The 21,240-nt window shown below is 38.7% G+C and overlaps 1 long non-coding RNA gene across 2 annotated transcripts in view; it reads right to left on the reverse strand.

Moving 5' to 3' along the window:
• LOC115867049 (uncharacterized) overlaps window positions 1-15,430 on the reverse strand; it is a 97,364-nt gene extending 81,934 nt beyond the window's left edge. For both annotated transcript variants that reach the window (XR_011377561.1, XR_009564474.1), the window contains exons 1-2: window positions 15,379-15,430; window positions 8,511-8,614 (exon numbers count right to left, since the gene is read on the reverse strand). This is a non-coding gene — a long non-coding RNA (uncharacterized lncRNA). The remainder of the gene's footprint in view (window positions 1-8,510; window positions 8,615-15,378) is intronic.
• Window positions 15,431-21,240: the final 5,810 nt, after the last annotated feature.

Consider the following 21,240-nt stretch of genomic DNA (forward strand, 5'->3'; position numbering starts at 1 on the left):
TCCATCCGTTTGTTGTTGTTGTTGTTTTTACTTTTTAAAATTTTTTTCTTAATAATTATTTTTTATACTTTATTTTATTTAACTTTATTTTATTTTATCTTCTTCCTTCCTTCCTTCCTTCCTTTCTTTCATTCTTTCTTTCTTTCTTTCTTTCTATTTTTTCTCCCTTTTATTCTGAGCCATGTGGATGAAAGGCTCTTGATACTCCAGCCAGCAGTCAGTGCTGTGCCTCTGAGGTGGGAGAGCCAACTTCAAGACACCGGTCCACAAGAGACCTCCCAGCTCCACATAATATCAACCGGCAAAAATCTCCCCGGAGATCTCCATCACAACGCCAAGACCCAGCTTCACTCAACGACCAGCAAGCTACAGTGCTGGACACCCTATGACAAACAACTAGCAAGACAGGAACACAACCCCATCCATTAGCAGAGAGGATGCCTAAAATCATAATAAGGCCACAGACACCCCAAAACACACCACCAGACATGGACTTGCCCACCAGAAAGACAAGATCCAGCCTCATCCACCAGAACACAGGCACTAGTCCTCTCCACCAGGAAGCCTACACAGCCCACTGAACCAACATTAGCCACTGGGGGCAGACACCAAAAACAATGGGAACTGCGAACCTGCAGCCTGCAAAAAGGAGACCCCAAACACAGTAACTTAAGCAAAATGAGAAGACAGAAAAACACACAGCAGATGAAGGAGCAAGGTAAAACCTACCAGACCTAACAAATGAAGAGGAAATAGGCAGTCTACCTGAAAAAGAATTCAGAATAATGATAGTAAAGGTGATCCAAAATCTTGGATATAGAATAGAGAAAATACAAGAAACGTTTAACAAGGACCTAGAAGAACTAAAGAGCAAACAAACAATGATGAACAACAAAATAAATGAAATGAAAAATTCTCTAGAAGGGATCAATAGCACAATAACTGAGGCAGAAGAACGGATAAAAGACCTGGAAGATAAAATAGGAGAAATAACTACTGCAGAGCAGAATAAAGAAAAAAGAATGAAAAGAACTAAGGACAGTCTCAGAGACCTCTGGGACAGCATTAAATGCACCAACGTTCGAATTATAGGGGTCCCAGAAGAAGAAGAGAAAAAGAAAGGGGCTGAGAAAATATTTGAAGAGATTATAGTTGAAAACTTCCCTAATATGGGAAAGGAAATAGTTAATCAAGTCCAGGAAGCACAGAGAGTCCCATACAGGATAAATCCAAGGAGAAACACGCCAAGAAACATATTAATCAAACTATCAAAAATTAAATACAAAGAAAACATATAAAAGCAGCAAGGGAAAAACAAAAAATAACACACAAGGGAATCCCCATAAGGATAACAGCTGATCTTTCAGCAGAAACTCTGCTAGCCAGAAGGGAGTGGCAAGACATATTTAAAGTGATGAAGGAGAAAAACCTACAACCAAGATTACTCTACCCAGCAAGGATCTCATTCAGATTTGATGGAGGAATTAAAATCTTTACAGACAAGCAAAAGCTAAGAGAATTCAGCACCACCAAACCAGCTTTACAACAAATGATAAAGGAACTTCTCTAGGCAGGAAACACAAGAGAAGGAAAAGACCTACAATAACAAACGCAAAACAATTAAGAAAATGGGAATAGGAGCATACATATTGATAATTACCTTAAATGTAAATAGATTAAATGCTCCAACCAAAATACAAAGACTAGCTGAATGGATACAAAACCAAGACCCGTATATATGCTGTCTACAAGAGACCCACTTCAGACCTAGGGACACATACAGACTGAAAGTGAGGGGATGGAAAAAGATATTCCATGCAAATGGAAATCAAAAGAAAGCTGGAGTAGCAATTCTCATATCAGACAAAAGAGACTTTAAAATAAAGACTATTATAAGAGACAAAGAAGGACACTACATAATGATCAATGGATTGATCCAAGAAGAAGATATAACAATTGCAAATATTTATGCACCCAATATAGGAGCACCTCAATACATAAGGCAAATACTAATAGCCATAAAAGGGGAAATCGACAGTAACACATTCATAGTAGGGGACTTTAACACCTCACTTTCACCAATGGACAGATCATCCCAAATGAAAATAAATAAGGAAACACAAGCTTTAATTGATACATTAAACAAGATGGACTTAATTGACATTTATAGGACATTCCATCCAAAAACAACAGAATACACATTCTTCTCAAGTGCTCATAGAACATTCTCCAGGAGAGATCATATCTTGGGTCACAAATCAAGCCTTGGTAAATTGAAGAAAATTGAAATCATATCAAGTATCTTTTCCGACCACAACGCTATGAGACTAGATATCAATTACAGGAAAAAATCTGTGAAAAATACAAACACATGGAGGCTAAACAATACACTACTTAATAACCAAGAGATCACTGAAGAAATCAAAGAAGAAATCAAAAAATTCCTAGGAAAAAATGACAATCAAAACATGACGACCCAAAACTTATGGGATGCAGCAAAAGCAGTTCTAAGAGGGAAGTTTATAGCAATACAATCCTACCTTAAGAAACAAGAAACATCTCAAATAAACAACCTAACCTTACACCTAAAGCAATTAGAGAAAGAAGAACAAAAAACCCCCCAAAGTTAGCAGAAGGAAAGAAATCATAAAGAGCAGATCAGAAATAAATGAAAAAGAAATGAAGGAAATGATAGCAAACATCAATAAAAGTAAAAGCTGGTTCTTTGAGAAGATAAACAAAATTGATAAACCGTTAGCCAGACTCATCAAGAAAAAAGGAGAAGGCTCAAATCAATGGAATTAGAAATGAAAAAGCAGAAGGAACAACTGACACTGCAGAAATACAAAGTATCATGAGAGATTACTACAAGCAACTCTATGCCAATAAAATGGACAACCTGGAAGAAATGGACAAATTCTTAGTGCAACCTTCCAAGACTGAACCAGAAAGAAATAGAAAATATGAACAGACCAATCACAAGCACTGAAATTGAAACTGTCATTAAAAATCTTCCAACAGGGCTTTCCTGGTGGCGCAGTGGTTGAGAGTTTGCCTGCCTATGCAGGGGACGCGGGTTCGTGCCCTGGTCCGGGAACATCCCACATGCCGCGGAGCGGCTGGGCCCGTGAGCCATGGCCGCTAAGCCTGCACGTCCGGAGCCTGTGCTCCGCAATGGGAGAGGCCACAACAGTGAGAGGCCCGCGTACCGCAAAAAAAAAAAAAAAAGAAATCTTCCAACAAACAAAAGCCAAGGACTAGATGGCTTCACAGGCGAATTCTATCAAACATTTAGAGAAGAGCTAACACATATCCTTCTCAAACTCTTCCAAAATATAGCAGAGGCAGGAACACTCCCAAATTCATTCTACGAGGCCACCATCACCTTGATACCAAAACCAGACAAAGATGTCACAAAGAAAGAAAACTACAGGCCAATATCACTGCTGAACATAGATGCAAAAATCCTCAACAAAATACTAGCAAACAGAATCCAATAGCACATTAAAAGGATCATACACCATGATCAAGTGGGGTTTATCCCAGGAATGCAAGGATTCTTCAATATATGCAAATCAATCAATGTGATACACCATATTAACAAATTGAAGGAGAAAAACCATATGATCATCTCAATACATGCAGAGAAATCTTTCAACAAAATTCAACACCCATTTATGATAAAAACCCTGCAGAAAGTAGGCATAGAGGGAACTTTCCTCAACATAATAAAGGCCATATATGACAAACCCACAGCCAACATCATCCTCAATGGTGAAAAACTGAAAGCATTTCCACTAAGATCAGGAACAAGACAAGGTTGCCCACTCTCACCACTCTTATTCAACATAGTTTTGGAAGTTTTAGCCACAGCAATCAGAGAAGAAAAGGAAATAAAAGGAATCCAAATCGGAAAAGAAGAAGTAAAGCTGTCACTGTTTGCAGATGACATGATACTATACATAGAGAATCCTAAAGATGCTACCAGAAAACTACTAGAGCTAATCAATTAATTTCGTAAAGTTGCAGGATACAAAATTAATGCACAGAAATCTCTAGCATTCCTATACACTAATGATGAAAAATCTGAAAGTGAAATCAAGAAAACACTTCCATTTACCATTGCAACAAAAAGAATAAAATATCTAGGAATAAACCTACCTAAGGAGACAAAAGACCTGTATGCAGAAAATTATAAGACACTGAGGAAAGAAATTAAAGATGATACAAATAGATGGACAGATATACCATGTTGTTGGATTGGAAGAATCAACATTGTGAAAATGACTCTACTACCCCAAGCAATCTACAGATTCAATGCAATCCCTATCAAACTACCACTGGCATTTTTCACAGAACTAGAAAAAAAATTTTCACTATTTGTATGGAAACACAAAAGACCCCGAATAGCCAAAGCAATCTTCAGAACAAAAAACGTATCTGGAGGAATCAGGCTCCCTGACTTCAGACTACACTACAAAGCTACAGTAATCAAGACAGCACGGTACTGACACAAAAACAGAAATATAGATCAATGGAACAGGATAGAAAGCCCAGAGATAAACCCACGCACATAGGGTCACCTTATCTTTGATAAAGGAGGCAGGAATGTACAGTGGAGAAAGGACAGCCTCTTCAATAAGTGGTGCTGGGAAAACTGGACAGGTACATGTAGAAGTATGAGATTAGATCACTCCCTAACACCATACACAAAACTAAGCTCAAAATGGATTAAAGACCTAAATGTAAGGCCAGAAACTATCAAACTCTTAGAGGAAAACATAGGCAGAACACTCTATGACATAAATCACAGCAAGATCCTTTTTGACCCACCTCCTAGAGAAATGGAAATAAAAACAAAAATAAACAAATGGGACCTAATGAAACTTCAAAGCTTTTGCAAAGCAAAGGAAACCATAAACAAGACCAAAAGACAACCCTCAGAATGGGAGAAAATATTTGCAAATGAAGCAGCTGACAAAGGATTAATCTCTAAAATTTACAAGCAGCTCATGCAGCTCAATATCAAAAAACAAACAACCCAATCCAAAAATGGGCAGAAGACCTAAATAGACATTTCTCCAAGGAAGGTATACAGATTGCCAACAAACACATGAAAGAATGCTCAACATCATTGATCATTAGAGAAATGCAAATCAAAACTACAATGAGGTATCATCTCATACCAGTCAGAGTGGCCATCGTCAAAAAATCTACAAACAATAAATGCTGGAGAGGGTGTGGAGAAAAGGGAACCATCTTGCACTGTTGGTGTTAATGTAAATTGATACAGCCACTATGGAGAACAGTATGGAGGTTCCTTAAAAATCTAAAAATAGAACTACCATACGACCCAGCAATTCCACTACTGGGCATATACCCTGAGAAAACCATAATTCAAAAAGAGTCATGTACCAAAATGTTCATTGTAGGTCTATTTACAATAGCCAGGAAGATGTGGCACATATATACAATGGAATATTACTCAGCCGTAATAAGAAACGAAATTGAGTTATTTGTTGTGAGGTGGATGGACCTACAGTCTGTCATACACAGTGAAGTAAGTCAGAAATAGAAAAGCAAATACCATATGCTAACACATATATATGGTATCTAAGAAGAAAAAAAAAAAGTCATGAAGAACCTAGGGGCAAGACGGGAATAAAGACACAGACCTACTAGAGAACGGACTTGAGGATATGGGGAGGGGGAAGGGTAAGCTGTGACAAAATAAGAGAGTGGCATGGACATATATACACTACCAAACGTAAAATAGATAGGTAGTGGGAAGCAGCTGCGTAGTACAGGGAGATCAGCTCGGTGCTTTGTGACCACCTAGAGGGGTGGGATAGGGAGGGTGGGAGGGAGGCAGATGCAATAGGGAAGAGATATGGGAACATATGTATATGTATAACTGATTCACTTTGTTATAAAGCAGAAACTAACACACCATTGTAAAGCAATTATACTCCAATAAAGATGTTAAAAAGAAAAAGAACATGTGGTTGGCAAGGATGTGGAGAAATTGGAACTATCATGCATTTCTTATGGGAATATAAAACAATACAGCTATGGAAAACAGGTTGCCGGTTCCTCAAAAAGTGAGACATAGAATTGAGACCCAGCCATTTCACTCGTAGGTATATCCCCAAAAGAGCAGAAGACAGGTCTTCGAACAAAAACTTGTGTAGACAAATGTTCATAGCAGCACTATTCACAATCACCAAAAGGTGGAAACAACTTAAGTGTCCATCAATAGATGAATGGATAAGCCAAAGGTGGTCTATTCACATAATGGAATAGTATTCAGCCATGGTAAGGAATGAAGTATTGATGCATGCAACAGCAGGGATGAACTGTGAAAACATTATGTTACGTGAAAGAAGCCAGTGACAAAAGACCATGTATGATGTGATTCCATTTATATAAAATGTCCAGAAGAGGAAAATCGAAGGAGACAGGAAGTCGATTTGTGTTTGATTAGGGCTGAGGGAAATGGAGGGTTGGGTGGAAAGGGATGATAGCTAAAGGGTACAAGATTTCTCTTCATAGTGATGAAAAGATTCTAAATTGACTTGGGTGATGGCTGCACATATCTGTGAATATACTAAAAACCATTGAATTGTAGGCTTGGCTTTAAATGGCTCAATTATATGGTATATGAATTATACCTCAATAAGGCTGTTTTAAAAAAGAGAGAGAGAAGCTAAAAATTAAAATATTAAAACACACACACGCTGTCCTAGGTGTTTGGACAGACTCTGCCAGATCCATTATGGATAGTCTCAATTAGTGACCGTTCCAATGCTGGAGCTGATTTAGAAAAACATAAACAGAATTAAGAGTGTGTCAGGCAGGGGCTTCCCTGGTGGCGCAGTGGTTGAGAGTCTGCCTGCCGATGTAGGGGACACGGGTTCGAGCCCTGGTCTGGGAGGATCCCACATTCCGCATACTAACTGGGCCCGTGAGCCACAACTACTGAGCCTGCGCGTCTGGAGCCTGTGCTCCGCAACGAGAGGCCGCGACAGTGAGAGGCCCGCGCACCGCGATGAAGAGTGGCCCCCGTTTTCCGCAATTGGAGAGAGCCCTCGCGCAGAAACGAAGACCCAACGCAGTCAAAAATAAATTAATTAAAAAAAAAAAAAAAAAAAGAGTGTGTCAGGCAGAGAAGGTAAGAATGGAACAACACATCCAAAGCCTGAAGCAATGAATGGTGCTAGCATGTTCTGAAGCATTGAGATGTTGAGCGGGAGCTGGGCCGTGAGGACAGTGGCAGGAGAGCAACACTGTGGAGTTGAGAGTAGTTGACCCAGAATATAGCAGTGGCCTGGAAAGCAGGCTTCAGAGTGATTCCATCACTCACTGGGTATGTGTGCAGGCAAATTTGTGATCTTTCTTAAGCATCCATTTCCTGTAATTGGGAATAAACACCATGCCCCCCTCACAAGATACTGTACTTTGAGGATTTAATGAAGCAAGATAGGTAAAGCGTATAGTCAAAGGCTGGCAAACAGTATGCAGTCAATAAGCGTTAGTGCCCTGAGCTCTTGGGAAGCTAAAAGAGTTCAAAATGAGAAATCACCAGTTATCAACAAAATGTTACAGCTGATGATAAAGGTTTCAAGCTTTTTGAGTTTTGAGTAATTGATAGGCATGGCCACTAATTTAACTTCCTCTGATCCATCAAGAAAAATACATGTTTTTAAAAGAAAATCTCTAGAGAATTATGGTAACGTCCCCTAGACTAATGGTACTGATCTGGCCTCAATAGCTCAAGCTTAGCCAGAAAAATAACAAGTTCCTATTACGATGATATTCTAATTAAATATCCCAAACTTTATTCCAGGTATACCCAATCCAATATTGGCAGAGCTAATTCAAGCAAGAACATTCTAGCCAGTAAATAATAAATTCCCAGAAGCCAAAATTTCCATTTACACCTGTAAATAGAAAATTCAATTTAATGCAAATTGTTAAATAATAAGACCAGTGGGCAATGAACCATACTAAACACATCATATGAAATGGATCAGTCATGCAGCATGGTGACCAGGAAAGAAATCTGTGACATGTTCTGTAGCTAAATGCTATGTGTTTACACATGCAAGCACACGCGTGCAGACGCACACAACAAGATGCTACCACAGAGACACAGCATGCGTGTGAAAGATGGAGAAATTCTGAATGAGTAGCTGGTTGCATTCCTCTGTGTTTAAGATCTTTTGCTCACCTTCCGTAGGCTCATCTAACCATGAAGAATGCTATTTTATACAATGCTTGGCAGAGCAGTTGTTAGGAAGGGGAATCCAGTAAATGGCTTTGCTGAAGCTAAAAATCATTAAGACGGGGATTCAGGCATGTTCTTTATTGAGACCTCCTTCTTGAGAAAGTTCAAAAGTCACCATCCACAAATTTAAAATCAGCAACATACTTACACAAAATACTTACAGAATTCCTCTGATTGAGGCACAGAAGATTAAAATTAGTCAACATAGATCATTTTTTCCTACCTTAATCTGGACAATAGGACATGGCTCAGGCATCAGAGATTTTGGAGATCATTCAACATGCTAGATGCAGGATGTATCTTATAGCGCGTCTGGAGAGCAAGGGACTTGGAAGAGAAAAGTTTGGAAGAAAATAGGTTTGATTTTTAAATATTTTCCAGCTCTTTTTTTAAATAAGCTATCATGCATCTGAGCTTGGAAACAATTTAAAAGAAACAATCAAGTGGATCATCTTTCACCATAGTCACGAAGGTGCTGACACCCTAACGCAGGCTGTATTAACAAGAGAGCAAAATCCTTAATGCTAATGTAGCACTTTGCTTTTTGAGTTCCCAGAGTCTGCAGACCAAAAAGCTTAGCAAATCTTGGGAGCAAATTATTTTTATTTTTTTCATATGTGTTTGTGAATTACCTGTTTGCTTGGTGCTGAGAAATTTCACAGGAAGTGGGACTTTCAGGGCTAAAACCAGAAAATGCCAGGGCGAACCGGGGCAAGATGGTTACCTTATGTGTTTATCAACAAAAGACTAAAACCAACATATAATCTCTACACACACATCAACACACCTATGTTGAAATAATTTTAAAATAATGGCATTCAAAAATGAAAATGTAAAATATTCAGCTAAACCATTAATCATTCATTCTCCTCAGTACCCTTTAGTTACTTCCACTTCCTTGCCCTCCGATCAAATCTTAAAGGAAGTTTTCAAAGATATTTTCGAATCAGAAGGTCCCACAGTCAACCGAAGAACTTGCCCCAAGCTCATTGGTCTTCAGGCATGTAGAAAGTTTGGGGGAAAAAAAGTTTTTGATGTAAAATCATTTCTACACTGATTCAGAGAACCAATTCAACGTTTTGAATAGTTCAAGTCAAATTTATGCCTGAAATATTGATATAATTAAGGAAATAAAAATATTATCTGGAATATGGCTTTAACCCAACCAAAAGAAAACATCAGGTCCTTCTCTTTGTTATATCATTTGAGCTTAGCATTTTCTTCTTGCTAAGAATCTGTTAATGAGGCTAATACAGCAAAAGAAAGTGTTTATGTTTGCCCACCTTAATCACTCTCCACTTTCGTCTTCACATCTTTGAGATTAAAACGTAGATGAGCAAAAGAACAGTTGTTTCTTTCTAAATGCATTGTAAGTTTGTTTTTTCAGTTGATTTCTTCCAAATTTCCAGTGTTATCTGCTGCAAATATTTTACTCTTGAATATTTTATGTAATTAATTGAGAAGTAGCGATAATGTAAGACTATTTCATCCAGCGATCCCCCAGCATATGGAGAATACTGCAAATTACCAAGTAAGTCCACTGAGTGAAACATAAGTTAAAAATGAGTTTAAGAGACAGCGGGACATGTTTATGTAGGCAAAAGGGGTTGGAAGATTTGCTGACACCACGGAGAGGTGTGTTGCAATAAACTTGAAGGAGACAGGCCATTGGGCCAACCAGCCCTTTTCTATCCAGGAATTCCTTATGTTCTCATTAGTGTCTCACATCCGGACAGCTGTGTTATTAAAATTTGGCCCTAAACTTGAGTCAATGAAGGAGTTTCATGTCTTGATTTCATTCTTCCTTTACATATTAAATACACAAACACACATACACACACACACGTGCGCGCACACACACACAAATTTCAGCTTTGGTTCAAGGAAGCATTTCATTTCACGTCCAGACATCAGATTTTTGTGACTCATGGCCAAGGACAGGGAATGGCTTTGTGAACAAGCTTGTTCTGATCATGTCCACCTCTGTCTGATAAGAGTACATGTTCATGGCACCTCACTTTCATTAATACAACATTCTAAACAGTCCTCTGAATGGCCACCTTTAGTACTGAGTTAGGTTCAAGCTTCTAGAACTGAGTTTCTTGGGAAGAAAAAATGTTTTAAGGGTTAGAGAAAAAGGGCAGTTCTCTTCATTCCTTTATCTTTCCTCATCTTTTAAAATATGTGGTTAGGAAAGATTTTGTACAGGATTGGTTAGAAGCCAAGAGCTTCACTGACCCTTTTAGTCGTTGCCATTTCACATTTCTGGCCTCAGGAACTGGTGGAGTTTTAGAACAAATTTTAATTTATAGGATGCAAGCATAACCTGCATCTGAATATAAATACCAAACACATGCATTAGCGCTTTGCAGTTAACAAGCACTTGGATCCCCACTGTCTTGTTTGCTCTAATTCATGATCCTATTAGCTTGGTGCTATTATCTGATATTTATCGATGAAGAAACTAAGGCCCAAAGAAGTTAAGTGACTTGGCCAAAATCACTTGCCCAAGTGGTAAGTAGTTGACTTAAAACAGAGGTTAAAGAAAGAACTTAAATTCAAACAGAAAATAAAGCTCCATTTTTAATGTAATTTTTTTAAAAATAAAGTTGAGCAAAAACATAAACAAATGAGGAGCTTATGTCTACTTGGGTCCATTTCTAAAGACCTATTCCATTACATGGTAACAGCATATGTATGTGTGCTACTTAGTTATCTTAAGTAAAGAGTAAAGACGCTTAAGGAAACAAATTCATATATTCACTAAAGGCTTCTTTATAGTGTTGTTATCTTTTTTCTGTTTTAGGTTAAAAAATATACAACCACGAAAATCAATTCATAAATCAAAATATTAATGTTATTTGTTTACACTTGTTTTAACTTCAAGCATCATACCTTTCAAAGCAAAAACCCAAAGCCTTACCTATATTCTAGTGAAGTGACAATTACTGAAAATAATACTCTCCTAATGAAAGCCAAATCCACATTCAAAAGCTATTAACTCTTGTTGCAAACAGAAGCCTTAGTCAACATTTGAGCATAACAGATAAAGTACTGGAATATAAACAAATAGATGATGAAGAGAGGGGCAGTGGGGGCAGGAAGAGAGTGTTGAGGAAAGAGAGAGGGAGACTGCTGCACAGAGCCTTACCCCTAGGGAGGATCCAGGAACCCGAAAGCCCCCTAAGGAGCTGCCTCCAAACGCCCAGTTCCTTCTGATGTGGTCCCTGTATTTGGTTCTCTCCTGAAACAAGTGCCCTGGTCTGATCGCCAGTTTGAGGCCACTCCCCTGATAACCTGTCTAGCCCTTGCTATAATGTCCTCCTGTCAGGGGCCAGAGCTGGTCCATGAGACCCAACATGGGTCTGATTGGGGTCCCATTACAACCGAAGCAGAACCCCCAGAAAGGAAGAGACACTACCTCATACTTGGCAAGAAGAGTACCACCCCACCAGAATTAACCCCGGATGCTGGGGTCAGTCTCCTGAGAGCTTTGGGCACCAAAGCGCTCTAGCTATTGTCATTGGAACGTCGATCTCCTTCCCTGAAACTCTGGCACTAGGCTTTCTCCCCTCTTCCTCCCAGCCTGCTCCAAGGTCCCAAGATACATTTAGCCCAGCCTGGAAGGGTTAAAACAGGTCACAGGTGATTTAAACTAATTTCAGTGGTAGCTGATGGATTTTAAAGACCTGACCTTTTGTGAATTAGGAAGATCTACTCTCGCCTTCACTTTATTTTGTAGCCATAGTTTGGCTAGATGGGTCTGACTTCTATACTCCCAGTAGCATTCATCACACACAGTCTGTCCTCCTCGCCAGCCTGCAAGGATTAGGTCTTTTTTTTCTTTACTATTATTATTACTGTTATTTTTATTTTTTTTGGCCATGCTGTGTGGCATGTGGGATCTTAGTTCCCCGACCAGGGATGGAACCCGTGCCCCCTGCATCGGGAGTGCAGAGTCTTAACCACTGGACCACCAAGGAAGTCCCGGATTAGGTCTGTCTTGATCACTGTTGTACCCTTATTCCTAGCACGGTGCCCAGCATATAGCAGAAATTAATAAGCATTCGCAATGAACACATATATGATACATGTATGCAACTGTCAAGCAATCCATTAGCTTAGGAAATGAGGTGATTCATCACATATTTGAATTTATTAATTGGCTACTAATACTGATGCATTAGACAGCACATTTACATTTCATACTTATATTGTAAAGCACAAATATATCAAATAATATGTTTTTATCTACCATTTTAAATTCTGAAAAACTTTTTTCCCTTCAAAAGAGTATCTGAGGGGTGGGATAGGGAGGGTGGGAGGGAGGGAGACGCAAGAGGGAAGACATACGGGAACATATGTTTATGTATGACTGATTCACTTTGTTATAAAGCAGAAACTAACACACCATTGTAAAGCAATTATACCCCAATAAAGATGTTAAAAAAAAAAAAGCAACTGTACCTGTGTACTATATATCATAATGTTTAATTTCAATGTCTCAGATTTCACAGAGTGAATAAAATAAAATTACTTCTTTAAAAGTTCAAAAAAGAATATCTGCTAAACTTGCTTTATAAAATCCTGAGTGAAGAGAAGCGAAAGACAGCCTCTCACTGGAAGCAGCCCTTCATTCAACAACTGAACTCTAAGAAATATACATTTTCTTAGAACTCACATTTATCAGAAAAAAATTCCGGAAAATTGCAGGTAACATATATTCGGATAGTTTCATTACGTTTACTTAAAACTAAGAAGTTTATGACTTTAAGGCAAAGGGAACAAATTATTTTTTAAATGTTCAGTCTCTATATGATCCCTGCTGCCCCTACTCTCCTATCTCAAATAAGCCAAATTAATTTTCCAATTTCACTTCCAAACTACTCTCTTGAATGACTGTGTTTATGATTTGGTGTCTTTGTGTGCTAAAGACAAGTAACAGACCAGTTATGGAAAAGAGGAGAAAAAAATTCCAGTGCTCTCTTAAGACCATGGCTTCCTTTCTAATACATATATATATGTATGTATCAGGACCAAACAGAGTCACAGGACACTGGGTTCAATTTTTACTTTGACAGTAGTCCCATGTGACTCTGAGCCAGTCCTTTCAACACCGTATTTCCTCATCTGTCACATAAGAATAATAAGATTTGCCCTTTACCAGTTTCCAAAGATGTTTCCATATCTGAAACATACTTGGGACTCCCAAAATAGGTTTGATTATTTTGTCTTACTCCATCAAAATCTTAATTTCCTGCTTTTCCAAATTAGGGATAAAAATATTTGCCAACCTTGAAAGTTTATTATAAGAATCAAGTAAAATAATGCACATGTAAAAGCTTTGAAATTTGAAAATGTTTACATGTGAAAGGTCTTGTTATTTTAATACTTTTGCAAATGCATGTTTAAACTAATGCAAGTTATTCAAAAATGCAGTGAGAAATTTCCATCTTTTGGGTCTCCTCTTAATATGAAGCATGGAAGGTCTTCTGGTGGCTAAACGCATTATCAATAAAACATGCATGTGAAAAAAAAAACGCATGTGCTTGGAGTTCTTCATTCAGTAATAAAAATTAGTTTGTACCATGACATTCATATTCAGTTTAAGAAGTATTCTTAAGTGTTCACTATGTGCCAGATACTTACTAAGAGTTGGGGATACTTAGCTAAGGCTGCTATAACAAAATACCATAGACTGGGTGACTTAAACAATAGACACTTATTTCTCACGGGTTTGAAAGCTGGGAAGTCTAAGATCAAGGTGCCAGCAGATTCAGTTCCTAGTGAGAACTGGCTTCCTGGCTTGTGGACAGCCACCTTCTTGCTGTGTGCTCACATAACCTTTCTTCAGTGCATGCCCAAGGAGAGAGCATGATCTCTGTGTTCCTCTTCTTTTAAGAACACTACTCCCATCATGGGTACCCCACCCTCATGACCTCATCTAAACCTAATTTCTTCCCAAAGGCCCCACCTCCAATTACCATCACATTGGGGGTTAGGGCTTTACTAAATTAATTTTGGGGGACACAACATTCAGCCCATCATAGGGTAAAAAGTCAAAGATGACAGTGTCCCTGACCTCATGGAGGCCTTATTCCAGTTGAAAGAAGACATAAAGGAAGGACCTCAGTGCAGAGTGTTAAATGCTATGAGGACAACAGAAGGGCCAGGAGGAGATGACATGTGTGCTGAGTTAAAGGATGAACAGAGAAGTCAGCCAAATAAAGGGAGCAGGAAGGCGTATTCCTGGTAGAGTAAACGGTATAGGCAAAGGCCCTAACATTGGAAACAGCATGGTTTGTTCAGGGGAAAATGCAAACAATATTATAAAAGTGTAAGGTGCCATTTGAAGAGTGGTGGGAGAAGAGGATGAAGAAAGAAAACATTCCATCTAAGAGGACCACATGTGCCTTTCTAAAGAACTTGTGGTTTATCGCACTGGCACTGTGCTTCTCACACTAGGGTACTCAAACCCTGGGGACAGGCAAGATTAACATGGCCCAGCTTCTTGGGTCCTCAATTTTACCCAAAACTATGGGAAAGAAACAAAGTTGAAGCTGAAGTAGTATTATTTCAAAACACTCTTTGTAAATATTAAAACACCCATCCTTAGGGTTACATCCTTAGGGTTACCTGAGTTGGAGATGCACAGCTGGAATGTAATGGGGAATCGCTGATGGCTTTTATGCTCAGCAGTGACACAGTCAGATTTATGTTCTAGATCAATCACTCACTCTGGTAATGGTATGAAGAACAGACATGAGGGAAGAAAGACTACAAATGGGAAAGTCCCTTAGGAGCTGGGCATTTCCTCTTTCAGGAAAGAGATGCTGAGTAGCTGAAACAGGGTAGGGATGTAAGTGGGGAGGATTTGAGCACATTTGAGGAACTTGTGGAAGTAAGGTCGTTAGCACTTAGTGATTCACTATGGAAGTTAAGAGAAAGACAGGAGTCAAAGCTCAACCCAGGGTTTGGGCTCAGGAGACTGGATGGAGAGTGATGCCCTTCAGCTAGCTGGCGAACACGGGAGAAAGTGAAGTTAGGAGAAGATTACAGCTTCAGTTTTGAACATGTACAGTTCTACATACCCAGGGATCTCCCGGTGAAGATGCTCAGAATTCACGCCTTCTCTGATTCTCCTCGTGAAGGTGGTCAAAATTGGTGGGGCATTTTGCTTTATCTCCTTCACAACTTTCACTGGCCGTCTCTGGAGTTCATACATGACCTCGTCTCAGCTCGTAAACTGTTTTCTTTGATGCCTCTCGACCCCTACGACAGAGTAGTAACTGCCTGGGCATTTTCTTAGAATAGCATCAACCCACCAGTTCTGTGCAGTTCCCCAATTTTCTGATCTTTTCAATGGAACAGCATGTGTGACTGACATGATGACTGCTGGTAAATAAGTAAACTAGAAGAAAATCCATTATCATATCACCCACCAATCCTTTAGCTCCTAAGTCCCTATTTCTGAACTTTAGTTCACCTCCAACAACTTCTTCATCTTTTCCAATCTAGTTCCTGGTCTCCCAATTGTAATAAAATAGATACTGATCTCAGGTGGGGAATAAGCATCAGAAACAGATGAACTCATAAGACACAAATCTTATGTCCCTATCCCCCTGTTTTCATGCAAATGTCCCCAGTAATTAAATCAGGAAAAGAAAATGTAGCAAAAACATACCAGCCAAATGGTTTCAAAATTTCAGAAGAAGCTGTAAATATGGTCCTTTTTAGAAGATCAGGTTCTCACTAGAGTATGAGAAAGGGTAACAGTTGTTCTGATGAAGCAGTTTTTAAATTCTTGTCAGTGATTTGAAGAGAGATAACTGATGTATGTTGAAGAAGCTGGCAAAATTTTTAAATAGTTCGGACGCTACAGGGAGCATTTTTTTTTAAAGCAATGTACTCAGAAGTGTTGGCAAGACTTTATTTGAACGTAGCAGTGCTTATGTGAGGAAGTTATTTTGAATTACCCTAGTATAAATATGTATGATTTTATTTGTATTGAAAATTTCCTTTGCAAGTGAGTGACTGAGGGACTGTTATATCTCTATTGCTTGGTAAATGATTTAGGTATTTCATTTTGGAAGTCAAATATTATACTCAGGATTCAAAAATAATATCAAAATCCTGTTTGTGACCACAGTGCTTTTTGCACCTACATTAATGCCTTTTAACTCTTATTTGCCATGTAGAACATACAGCATCTGTTGTTTCAAGTCTGGCTTTTTTACATGACATTCATGCATGCATGCATTCATTCATCCAAAAGACATTATTCAGTGCCTCTCATGTTCCAAGCTCTATGCTAGGCAGTGGGCAGACAGTAATAGTATTGAACTGTCCCTCCTCATAACGAATTTCAGGTAAACATTCTGTTTCCTCCAGGTAATTTTCTGCAGCACAGTGGAAATCTCAAATCCTAGGGTCATATCTTATTATTTAAAAGCTAAGCCTTTTGAAGGTTGCGAACAAGGCTATCTTTAAAAGGTAGTTTTTCTTCTGAATAGAAAGCATGGAAAGAAAGATAAGAAGAGGTAAGGGCCCTGAGTGAGAAATAGGACTTGAAGCAGAGGGAAGAAGAGAGAGGGGAAGGGGGCAAGTATTATAATCAGGACTTAATACTTTTTGCCTCAGTATCTTTGGGCAACCAGTTACTGGTCTACATGAAAATGAAGTTGCTGGCAGGAAAAACACCCAGCCCACTGGCTGATGCAGCCTGTCCATCTGAAGAAGGAGATGGAATTCCCTGGTGGTCCAGTGGTTAGGACTCAGCACTTTCACTGCCGAGGGCCCAGGTTCAATACCTGGTCGAGGAACTAAGATCCCACAAGCCACGAGGCATGGCCAAAAAAAAGGAAAAACAAAACAAAATTCCCCATCTTCTCTGTTTTCTTTATTTACCTATTGTGTGGTATTAGAGGGTGAGGGGATCATTTATCTTAAATTACAACTACACACCTGCCTTCTTAAGCAAACCATACTTTTACTAATCTACTCCATTTTTTCTTTATGATTTCCTTCCTTTTTCAGAGAAATCCTCTTATTAAATTTTAATATATTTACTTAAAAATAAATCATGAAAAGACTCATCAGAGCCATTTAAAGAGAAAGACAAATATATACACACAATTCTGCATTTGCTCCTTCATTTTTTTTTTCAGAACGTGTGTAAAATTGACACACAAGAAAGGGAATAAAACAGTTTGTGTTAATAATGTAATCTGGTACATAACTTGATGAAAAGGAGGTTGTGCTGGTCTAAGTGTTCCATGGTCCCTGCCTGCTAGGCTCATCTATCCTCACATTTTTTTCAGCCGGGCAGCTTGACTTTCGGGATCTTAGTTCCCCCGACCAGGGATTGAACCCACACCCTCTGCAGTGAAAGCACCACTGGACTGCCAGGGAATTCCCACTATCCTTATTCTTATCTCAGGCCTTTACAAGTGCGAAATAGGAGATCAGTTTACATCCCTTTAAAGCTTCTTAATGAATGGCAGACTCCACACACAACAACAAATATTTCCTATATAATAGGCACTAGTCCAGGGGACTGGGAAATAGACATTGGTGAGAGGTCACCTTCCTTCGTCAAATAAATTACTATTTAGAGATCCGAAATGAAGCAATGGTTTAAAATTTTCCAAACGATGTTACTTTGCTTTAATATCGTAAAAAGCATTACTTTGCCCCCAATTCAAAGTCCAATGTGATTTCAAATGACCTTCGCAAGCAAATTTCACCTAGCCTTGAACTCCACAACTACACAAGAATCCTCACCAACGGAAGCAAAACTGCAATAGAGACCATCTCTACAGAACTACTATAGCAAATTATTGTAAATAAGTTTTCAATATCCCAGATAAATGCTAAATGATGGTAGGTAATAATATAGCTCAGGATCATGCTGATTTCTCTAAAACGAAATTCCAAATACACAGTAGATAGATAGACTAAACTTTAGAAGAACAAGGTTTTAGTTTTTCATTCCTGTTTTAAAAGGCCACGTATCGTCTGTGAACTTTCAGCTTTGTTCTGTCTCTCTTGTCTAGAAGGGTGCTAGCCATGGGCCAAGAACAATAGGTAAGCCAGCTTACCTCAACCCAGAAAAATTACCCCGTTGCACAGGAGCCATACCTATGGTTCCACGGTGGCCAAGGAAAAACCTAACAGGAATCGAATTTTTTTTTTTTTTTGCGTGTAGCAAAGTTACTTCCAGAGAGAGCAAAAGAAGCCTGGTTTGCACTGTAGCAGAACCATTGGAACAATATGCTCCCTGTGTCCACAACCCAGTCCTCCCCTGACACCCTCCTTTCTAGGGCATAGGGTAGAAAAGTCACATACACAGTAGATCATGCCAGGGCCTGCTGACACAACCGTACTCCTGAATTTGCAGGCAGCAGAGTGTAGCAATGTCTTTAGTATACACATATTCTTACCTTTTTTTTTTTTTTAAGCAGATGTTTCAGGACTCAACTGGGGGGTGGGAAGAAGATACTGCAGGCAAACTTTCTCAGCGCTATTCCTTCCCTTCTACCCCCTTCACAGTTCCTTCAAACTTCAGAAGTTTGAGTTAAGAGTAGGTAGGTATAGAGCTTTGGACAGTATTAAGGGCCTCTTCTTTTTACCTTGAATGAGTGATATTTGACATTTCTTGGCCACACCAAACTGGCTGCCAGAGTGCTTCCTCTTATGCCAGGTCATATAGGGAGAATTAGGTGGAAAGATATTTTTTCTTACAATTGTAAACAGAAGTGTGAAATACAGAATGAAATTGTAAAGTATATTTATTTACCTCAGAGGTTAGAATCGTGATGCTTATAATCACGAGCACTCCACCTTTTCTACGACAAGTTAAGAAGTTCCATATTACTTTTGCAACTTTGTTCTCAGTAAGCATTGATTTCTGTAAAATGCAAGAACCAGTTAAACAATTCCTAATAAAATCATAAAGTAAATAATTAAATAAATGGCACTAAAATAACTAAAAATGATGAAATAAGTATCATCTAAGATACATGCTATATTCACTCTGGTTTTCTGTAATTTAACTTCATGTATTTTCCAGGTAATTCACAAGAAGGAATTCCTATTTATTGATATGCCTACCCTGTAGCATTTTACATATATTGTCATATTTTTTCACCACAGTCAGCTTAAATTTAAGTCCTCTTTTGCTCATTTTAAAAATGAAGTTCTCAGGGGCTTAATATCTTGTCCTCAATACACAATTAGCACTCACAAAGCAGGGAGTCAAATCCAGTTCATCTAATTTCAAAGCCTATATCTTTGCCACTATAATATGCTGTAATTGAGGAGAATGTAAAGAACCTGGTGTCAAATACATTGAGGTCCAGTTCCCAGTCAACAAGCAATTTAAAAATTATACAAGAAAAAAAACAATTTCCAGATATGCCTGTATCATGATCTCTCCTTCATCACTAACTTGTCCTGTGCTTACGTCCAGTACTGGGGCCAACGTGAGCAAGCAGGAACTTGCCCATGGGAATGTCCCTAAGTCAAGGGTCCTGGTGAGAAGACTGAACTAGGAAAGACACTTTACCTGGGAAGCCAGAAGCAACAAAGCCAGAGAAACCATTCTACCTGAGCCAATACTGTAACTGGAAAAATGAGCCTAAGCACTAGATCCAAAAGGCAAAATAAGCCACACATGGAAAAACAAGTACTAACCAAGTCATCCAGGAGGTTTGGAAGTGGGTCACAATGCAGTGTGCAGAGTGGGTGGGCACAAGTGGTTCAGAAGGATGTCTGCGAAAGGTGAGAAGACATTGGATGTCACCTGTATGTGGCGTCTGCTGGGAGGATGGATCTGGCAGATTCAAAGGCCGGTGAAGAACCAGACACTTGAATTCTGGAGAAAGTCGTTGATTCTCTCTAGGTCACATCTACACTGCCAGGCCTAGAAAAGCAGGTTTTTTTCTTAGCTATTATTATTTCATAGTTGTGATTATCATGAAGAGAATAATTTTTGAGAGTAAGGTTTTTATATTTAAGTACCTGAAACATGACTGCAAAAAAAAAAAAAAAAACACCACTTTTAGAATGGTGCAAAATTAGAACTAACATCCAAGATTTATAATTTCACCTTTTAACAGAATAAGGACTGTTAAAGAAGACCACAAAGCAGCATGAAGTTATTTCCAGGTCACTAAACAATCTATAGGTGCAAACAGTTTTTGGTCCCATTGCCCTTTACAAAGGAAAAGAAGAAAAAGGTACAGGTCACTCTGAGCCCCTAGGCTGATGTCCAAATGGCCCTTTTGGTAGTTTCAACGTGAAAGAAGCATGGAATGGATCCTTTGAGAAAGGAAACAATTAAGGGACCCTTTAAGTGTTTTGAGGAGTCTTAAGGAAAACAACAAGAAAAAGAAGTCAGTATTGGGATTAAATATTGCAATAGTTTTTTCCCATAAGCATTTGCATTGACTTTTCAGCTTTTGCATCAAAAAGAAAATCTGGCCTTCTGGATGTTTAAGAGACTAAGGAATTTCATTTTCCATTAGTAAACTGATTTTCTCCCCCACTATAGGTACTTAGAATTAGCGCAAACCCCAGGATAACTACAATTCCAAAAGGAAATGCTCACTCAGCTCATTATGAATGGTCTTACAACAAGTACTGTTCTGACAGCCAAATTCCTGGTCTCCAAATTTGTAAGTTTGCCCTTTTTTTTTTCTCACAAGTCTTACTCAAGACCGCTTCTGAGCTTCTGCACATTTAACCCTTACAGTCAAAGACAATATGTTACTAAAGAACATGAGAAACTTCAAGTTCATACATTTGGACTAAAAGAAATCTGATATTTATAACCAAATTATGACCATATTGAATACGACAAATTAACTCCTTAACCAACAGAATAAAAAAACACTATTTATTTTCATGTCTGTGGCTACGAATTCTTTGAAGAGGTCTGAAGAACTGTAAAC

This window comes from Globicephala melas, chromosome 7, assembly GCF_963455315.2.
Source record: "Globicephala melas chromosome 7, mGloMel1.2, whole genome shotgun sequence".
Taxonomy (NCBI): domain Eukaryota; kingdom Metazoa; phylum Chordata; class Mammalia; order Artiodactyla; family Delphinidae; genus Globicephala; species Globicephala melas.